We start from the raw sequence: 9,161 nt of genomic DNA on the forward strand, positions 1-9,161 counted from the left end.
AAGCTTACAGTGAGTCAGTCTGGAGAGACTGGTTCCCCTGGAGATCACCCTTAGAGTGCTCTGTGCCACTTTTCCATGGACCCTTAAAACCCACACTGGATATACAACATTTTGGCACCCAATGTGGGGCTTGCAGGACAGAAGATCCGGACACTTTTAAGGACTGGAGGAATTTTGCTCTCAGGGCAAAAGGACTCCAGGATTGGCAGGGTCATGGGGAATTTAAACTCCCCATCTCAGGAGTAACAAAATGTACAATTGCTAAAATGCTTGTTAAAAGAAAAAGCAGTGGGGCTGGAGAGATGGCTCAGCAGTTAAGAGCACTGGTTGTTCTTCCAGAGGTCATGAGTTCAATTCCCAGCAACCACATGGTGGTTCACAGTCTGGCATGCAGGCAGAACACTGAATACATAATAAATAAATCTTCTTTAAAATATATATATATATATATATATATATATGAAAAAGCAGTAACTGCACAATTTTTAAAGATAAAAATAAAATGATGCCGGGCGGTGGTGGTGCATGCCTGTAATCCCAGCACTCCGGAGGCAGAGGCAGGTGGGTCTCTGTGAGTTTGAGGCCAGCCTGGTCTACAAAGATAGTCCAGGTCAGGCTCCAAAGCTACAGAGAAACCCTGTCTCGAGAACAAAAAAAAAAAAAAAGAAATGGGAGAAATGCTTGATCAAAAGGATTTTCAATTTAAAAAGGGGAAAATCTGAATCAAGGCCTAAAAGTAAAAGATCTGTAAACAAAACAAACAAACAAAAAACCAGCCTCTTCCCTGTAAAAGTAGGGGAAGAAAAAAAGATTCTTTCTGGTATAAGAAATTGAGTATCACTAAAACTCAGAGCTAGCTCTCTCTCTCTCTCTCTCTCTCTCTCTCTCTCTCTCTCTCTGCAGTCTGTCTGCACAGAGCAGTGACGGCAGAATTATGAAGAATGACAGCAGGCGGCCTCACGGCTGCAGCCTGAGCCAGCACAGCAAGCCTAGAGCCTAGAATTTTCTTGTTGTCTTTTTGCTTAAATGTTTCTTGCTTTTCCCTCTGAATGGGAATAACTCAATGTTAAAGAGCCCTCCGTGGGGAATGTTTTTTTTTTTTTTTTTTATTCTTCCCTAATAGTGGGAATAACTCATTATCAATGGTCCCTTCATGGGAGAAAGAAAAAATTTTACACAAGCCCAACTTCTAGTAAAAAACAAACAAACAAACAAAAAAACAAAACAAAGACAATTGCAGTCAAGGCTTAAGGTGCTAAGTCAATGCTGTTTGAATTTCCAGAGATATTAGTCATTTCTTCTATAGAGATGTTCTTCTCTTGATTGTCTAATGTTTAAATGAATGTTTAGATTTCTTTTCTTTTTCTTTTTTTCTTTTTAACCTTTTTAGAGTTTTTATTGAGAGAGAGAGGGAGAGAGGAACGAGAAGACAGAGAGACAGCGTGGAGGGAAGAGAGCAGAAAGAGGAAAAGGGGCGAATGTTTAGTTTTCATAGTAAATGAACTGAAAGAACAAAATTCATGGTTTTTAACTATAGTAATTGGGTATGCTGTTGTCTGTTTATTATTACTTGAAAATTGGCTTTGCTTTTTAAGTAGCTTTCTAGAAATTCTTGATTAAATTCTATAAAAAATGTAACACAGAATGAGTTACATCTACATTTACATCTATAAAGCAGAACAAGTTGTTAGGTTATTAGAAAATGTGGTTACTTAGGTAAGAGCTCATAAAAATGATCACTTACTGATAAAGAGCCTATAAAAATTATTTTTCCACTAAATAAAATACAGGTAAATTGTTTGTTCCTCACTGTTAATAATTGGCAAGTTGCATTAACATGTTCCTTGGGATCTATAAAAAAGGATCCTCCTTTTACAATTTTATAAAAATATTCCATAGTATTACCTAAAGTTACCTCTTAAAATCCTATACATATTGTTTTTAATGCTTTTATAGATGGCTTATATGAAAAGGACTAAGCAAATAAATGTTGATGGTAAAGTTGCTTAATTGTTAATTTGTCCACTCCCAAGGCTGAACAGGGCAGGGCTGAGTAAATGCTGGCTTACCATCTCTACCATCATCCGATTTGGTCATCCAACAAGAAGAAATGAATATGAAATTCCAGCAATAAAAAATGAACAAAGATTGGAGCTGAAATCCTTTCTTAAAAGAAAAAAAAAAAAGAAGAAAGAAAGAAGGAGGAAGAGGAAGGAACTTTTTCCCATTGCCTAAAAGTTCTCAGCTTGAAGACAATATGTATATGTTTGTTGACATGAAAAGAAAAAAAGAATAATGTATATATATAAAGTTTTCTTTTGTTTTTTAAGGAAAAGCACAGGGCTAGAAAGATAGTTCAGTCATCAATAGGACTTGTTCCTTTTCTGGAAGATCCAGGTTCAATTCCCAGAACCCAGATAGGTGGTTTACAGCTGCCTGTGACTTCAGTTCCAGGGGATTCATTGAGCTCTTCTGGTCTCTACAGGCACTGCATGCACATGGTGCCCATACACTTGGACACAGACACATCAACCAAATAAGTCTTTTAAAGAAGGAAAAGCATAATTCAGTAATTCTCAAAGTGTGCTTCTAATAATAGTGGCTTTGTGTACATATGTGTGTGTTTCATCATACCCCTCTTAGGATCCTAAGTCAGTTAAAAACAAAACAAAACAATCAAAAATTTACCAAAGGATGATGGAAATGTATATTTTTGTTACCTACATCACTGCAATTACTGATTTGGGATGAGCTCCGAAAGGGGAAAAAAAAAGAGTGAGTGGTGTTTCTAGCTTTTTGTTTGACTGAGGCAGGGTCTTGCCATGTTCCTCCTGCCTCAGCCTCCCAAGTGCTGAGAGTGTTGGGATTACAGGTGTAAACCACCACCACATCCAGGAACATCTGTATTTTAACAAGTCTTAGGAACACTCCAATGCCTGGGACCTGCTGCAAATTGCAATATAAAAGATCAAAGGCCAGATCTGAATAGCACCATCAAAGGTGACATCTATTAGGAAGGCATTTTCCCATGAGCTCACACAGGCCCACAAGCATCTCATGAAGTGTTGTTGACATTGCTATTTTCACTTGAAACATGAGAAAGTGGAGTGCAGAGAGGTGAAGTGACCTTTTCAAGCTCACATTGTTGGTGGATGGCAGAGCTGGGAACTCAGTCAAGACCCTGCCTTCACTCACAGTTAAGCATCATGGACCAGCATCGCCAAGCAGGCCCACGGACATAATTAGTAATAATAGGATAGTTTCCGAGAGCACATGGATGGTCCTATTATTTTCTGAGACAAGGGGTTACTATGTGTCCTTGGCTAGCAGGGAGCTAAATAAGTCAACCAGGCTGGCCAGGAACTCACAGAGATCCTCCTGCCTGCTGGGATCAAAGGTGTGTGCCACAAAGGTTGGATTATCACATTTTTTTGATTTGTTTTAGTTTTTTTTTTTGTTTTTGTTTTTTTGAGACAGAGTTTCTCTGTGTAGCTTTGCGCCTTTCCTGGAACTTGCTTTGTAGACCAGGCTGGCCTTGAACTCACAGAGATCCGCCTGCCTCTGCCTCCCAAGTGCTGGGATTAAAGGTGTGCGCCACCACTGCCCAGCTTTAAATAAATTCCTTGCTATCTCTAAAGCATTTTTTTTTTTTTCCAGAGCTGAGGACCAAACCCAGGGCCTTGAGCTAAATCCCCAAATACCACATTATTTTTAAAAGTCTTTATTTTCTAAATTAAAATATAATTGTATCATTTCTACCTTGCATCCCACCTCTGCTTACTCTCAATTTAATGACTGTCTTAGGTAGGGTTTCTGTTGCTGTGAAGAGACACCATGACCACAGCAACTCTTATAAAGAAAAACATTTAATTGGGGTGGCTCGCTTACAGTTCAGAGGTTCAGTGCATTGTCATCATGGAGGGACATGGTGGCATACAGGTGTTAGAGAAGTAGCTGAGAGTGTATTTAATGGATTATGGTCCTTTAACTTCTTCATGATCTGCTGCATATAACATTTTAAATATTTAAGTTTTCTGCAGTGAACCATGACCATGACTAACAGCAAACTTTGAAGTCTCTAAAAGGATGAGGGGAAGCCACAACAACGATTCCACCTGGATTATGGTAATGCCACTAAGCTGACAAATGCCACCCAAAGATCAGCTTTGGACTACAAACTACTCACTCAGGACAATTTCAAGGCGGCTAGCTGATATGGTCCAGCCTCATGTACTACTCTAGCTAGGACTTCAGATAAGCCCTCCACTTTCCCATTACACAGAGACTGGCTAACTTTCCCAGGACTTGAACCACCATTCTTCCCTAAGCACTCAGGAGGGTGGAATCTCACAGGGAATTAGCATAGGGAGGATATCAAGGTCAAGGTCAGCAAGCAAGGCAACAGTTACCCAAAACGGGGGCCAGTGACCTACTGGTCCCCCCCCTTTTACTAAAAAATGAGCTTCAGACTAAAGTTGTGTGGGACATCAGCAGGTCACCTTACCTATCATGTAGACACCTGTCCAGGCCACACAGGCGCTCTGTCTTAGGTTGGTGAGCGCCCCCCAGGAATTACCCGTCTCTGAATACACATTATCATACAGGCTTAATCGTGTGAGAGCTGCAGAGTTAACTGTTGCCAAAGATCTCTAAGTGGTGCTGGGCTTGCAATCTGTGTGTTTGACACAGAAAAGACTAACAGAAGTCTTAACCCACCCATAGCTGGTAGGCTAAAGGCAACTGAGCCATTCCCTTCCTTAACAAGCCTTACTACAAATTGGAGTCCTTGTAAGATGGTATCCCAAAAGCAAATGGAACTTGAGTTTGTAAATTTATAACTTTCAAAGCCAATCAAAATGTATATAACTATTGTTTTAAATTTGTCATGCCCAATAGAATGAAAGATTAACTAACTGTGGTAGCTACTTTTGCTGCCAGGGTCTCCACTGTGCTAGCTGTAGTAACCAGTTATGAAATGGCAATCCCAGAAACAGTAGTAGCGGTGGTTGTCACTGTTATAACAGCAACAATGGCAGCAGTGATGTCAAATTCTCTTCTGGAGCGTGTGGGCATCCACTGGCATGGACACAAACCGCCAAGGCCCATTTTCTTGATCTCAACACAACTTAAGCTGGCAGCTCTGCAAAAGAACAACTAAGAACCATAAAGAAAAAACAAGCAGCTCACAAGGAGTAGAACTAATGGTCTCATAATGGCTACATTCAGGCTCACAAGTTTTAAGGTATCTTCAAAGGGGGCTAAATTTCACGAGGCCAAAAAATGTTGCACAGAGCCACTCCTGAGAAGTAGGTACTGCTCCAGCATGAAGAGGATTGTGAGAATGAAAATGCTTAGCTGGCATGCTACTGTTAATAAATGGAGGTCAGTGATCTTCAGTGTTATCCTTAATCTCCAAGGTGTCTGGGAAAAGCAGTTACCATACATTACCTTCTGGAGAATCCAACCTCATGGCTGCAGTTCCTAGGCATACATTAATGCTTGCTAAAGCTGGCCATATTGGGCTTTCAATCCCCATTGGCATCGAAAGGGGAGAGTTTTTCATGAAGGCCCAATAGGTCTCTACCATGTTGGGCTTCAGTTGCAGCCACAGGGTGCACACAGCTCTCAGAAACCCAATGAGGAATCTCATTGTCCTGAGGAAAGACATAAGCAGAACCCTGGGCCCACACCAACACCAGATTGGGTCCCCTCCAAGTGTCAGTAGAAAGATCCTTCCATCGCTCCAGAGGGTGATTTGCAACAGGAGCCCTCCGGTGCGTAAAGACTTTCAATTGGCTATCTATACTGTGTCTAAGCGGTCAGTCACCTCTGGTGAGCACCCCGTAACACTAAAAGCCCACCAGTAGGCACATGGGGGTGGGGGAGGCGATGAGTTATCTTGCCAGTTCAGGAGAGGTGATGGGTACTACAACTGGGTGTTAGCCCTCGAGAAATGAAGAACTCATCCTGGTATAAGTACATTGGCAAAGGTGAGTGACTGATCTCCCGGTTTAACTGCCCCAATCCCTAGGTCCTAAGCCCCACAACGCATCCTGTGCCCCCTCCCTCCCATCTCATCCCCAGCAGCCAGCCAGCAGGTAAGAATCCTGCAGGCAGACTGCTACACCACCCACTGCCACCCACTGGACCCTGTAACCTGCAAGACCCCTTCTGCTACCCAAAACTACCGAGCCCATCATCCTTCCCCTGGCCAACCATCCCTCGCAAAATCATCAGCCCCTAGAGGCACAGGCACCAATTGGAAGAAGAGCAGCGCGCCATGAACAGCCCTCTCCAGCAACATTGGCATCCCCTACAGGCACAAATGCCACCCACACCAGTTGAAAGAACAGGCACAGGAAAACCTGCACCAGCTGGAACAACAGAGCCCATAGGCACAAGGAAAGCCCACACCAGCCAGAAGAACTGGACAATATGCTAGATCTAGACACCCAAATCCCCACAAACCTCAGCTGAGACAACCTTACTAGACCTGACAACCAGCCAGTCACCAGAACCCTTGGTCACTCAAGGCAAAAGACAATAAAGGAAACAGATAATAAAGATACAAAAGACCCACTCAACAAAGACATCACAAGAATCAACCTGCGGTGGTGGCACACGCCTGTAATCCCAGCACTTGGAAGGCAGAAGCAGGTGGATCTCTGTGAGTTTGAGGCCAGCCTGGGCTACCAGGTGAGTTCCAGGAAAGGCGCAAAGCTACACAGAGAAACCCTGTCTTGAAAAACCAAAAAAAAAAAAAAAAAAAAAATCCACTCACACTGAAACTGATAGAAGAGAAAGCAGGAAGTATCCATGAATGCATTGGCACAGGAGAGTACTTCCTGAATATAATACCAGTAGCACAGACACTGAGAGTGACAATTAATAAATGGGACTTTGGGGCTGGAGAGATGGCTTGGAGGTTAAGAGCACTGGCTGCTCTTCCAGAGGTCCTGAGTTCAATTTCCCAGCAACCACATGGTGGCCCACAACCATCTGTAATGAGATCTGGGGGCCCTCTTCTGGCCTGCAGGCATACATGTAGGCAGAACACTGTATACATAATAAATAAATAAATAAATAAATAAATAAATAAATAAATCTTTTAAAAAATAATAATAAGTGGGACCTCCTGAAACGAAAAGCTTCTGTAAGGCAAAGGACATGGTCAATAAGACAAAAAAGACAACCTCCAGAATGGGAAAAGATCTTCACCAACCCCACATCTGACAGAGGGCTGATCTCCAAAATACATAAAGAACACAAGAAACTAGACATCAAAATACCAAATAATACAATTTAAAAATGGGGTACAGATCTAAACAGAGATTTCTCAACAGAAGAATCTCAAATAGCCAAAAGGCATTTAAGGAATTGCTCAACATCTTTAGTCATCAGGGAAATGCAAATTAAAACGACTCTGAGATACCGTCTTACACCTGTCAGAATGGCTAAGATCAAAAACACTGATGACAGCTTATGTTGGAGAGGATGTGGAGTAAGAACAGTCCTCCACTGCTGGTGGGAGTGTAAACGTGTACAGCCACTCTGGATATATGGCAGTGTCTCAGAAAACTGGGAATCAATCTACCTCAAGACCCATAGATACTACTGATATACCCAAAGGATGCTCAATCATACCACAAGGAAACTTGTTCAACTATGTTCATAGCAACATTATTCGTAATAGCCAGAACCTGAAAACAACCTAGATGGCCCTCAACAGAAGAATGGATGAAGAAAATGTGGTATATCACAATGGATTATTACTCAGTGGTTAAAGAAAAATGACATGAAATTTACAGGCAAATGGATGGAACTAGAATAAATCATCTTGAGTGTGGTAACCCAGACCCAGAAAGACAAACATGGTATGAACTCACTCATAAGTGGATAGTAGATGTAAATAAAGCAAAGGATAACCAGGCTACACTCCACAGCCCTAGAGAAACTAGGTAACAAGGAAGACCCTAAGAAGGACACATGGGTCAGCCTGGGAAGGGGAAATAGATGAGATCTCCTGAGTAAACTGGGGGGTGGAGGGTAGGGAGTAGGGGGGAAAGAATCATGAGGGATCTGGATGGTCGAGTTGGGGGAGGGATGGAGAGGGAGAGCAACTTAAGAGACATCTTGATAGAGGAGGCCATTATGGGGTTAGGGAGAAACCTGGTGCCAGGGAAAATTCCAGGAATCCACAAGAATGACCTCAGCTAAGACTCCTAGCAATAGTGGAGAGGGTGCCTTCTGTAATCAGATTGGTGACTACCCTAATTGTCATCATAGAACCTTCCTTTATCCAGTAACTGATGGAAGCAGATGCAGAGATCCACCGCCAAGCACTGGGCAGAGCTCCAGGGGTCCTGTTGAAGAGAGAGAGGAAGGATTGTAGAAGCCAGGGGTGTCAAGATCAAGATGGGGAACCCCAGAGACAGCTGACCAGAGCTCGTGGGAGCTCACTGACTCTAGGGAGCCTGCATGGGACCAACTTAAGCCCTCTGCATATGGGAGACAGTTGTGTAGCTTAGTCTGTTTGTGGCCCCTAGCAGTGGGGTCCATGGTCCGCTCCTGGCATATGACCCGGCTTTTTGGAACCTATTCCCTATGGTGGGATGCCTGGCACAGTCTTGATGCTGAGGAGCGGGGAGGCGCTTAGTACTGCCTCAACTTGATATGCTTGCCGTTATTGACTCCCATGGGAGGCCTTATCCTTTCTGAGGAATGAAGGGGTGGGGGTAGGAAGGAGGTGGGGGGAAGGAACAGGAGGATAGGAGGGAGGGGAAACTGGTCGGCAAGTAAAAGTAAAATTTAAAAACTTAATAAAAAATATTACAGATCTTTAGAAAAAAATAAGTACACTGGCGTTAGTTTACAGGACCTCCAAGGAGGTCACCAAGAATCAAGGACTTCCAAGTTCAAGCAAGCGTCCTTTATAGAAAACCGGTTTGGAGGCAGGGGAATCCAGTCTCTGTACTTGTTTGAATTGCTGTGACCCTCCAAAGCGAGAGGTCGTACATAATGAGAGATTGACCTAGACCCAGGCTGAAGAGGAAAGATTTACAGCTCTGGGAGTGGAGAAGGGGATTTGCAGGAAGCCGCACGGAAATGGGGGTGGAGACACGCAGGTTTCGCACCTCTCCACTGACTGCGCCAGGCTTCAG

Source organism: Onychomys torridus, chromosome 1 (genome assembly GCF_903995425.1).
Source record: "Onychomys torridus chromosome 1, mOncTor1.1, whole genome shotgun sequence".
Lineage (NCBI taxonomy): Eukaryota > Metazoa > Chordata > Mammalia > Rodentia > Cricetidae > Onychomys > Onychomys torridus.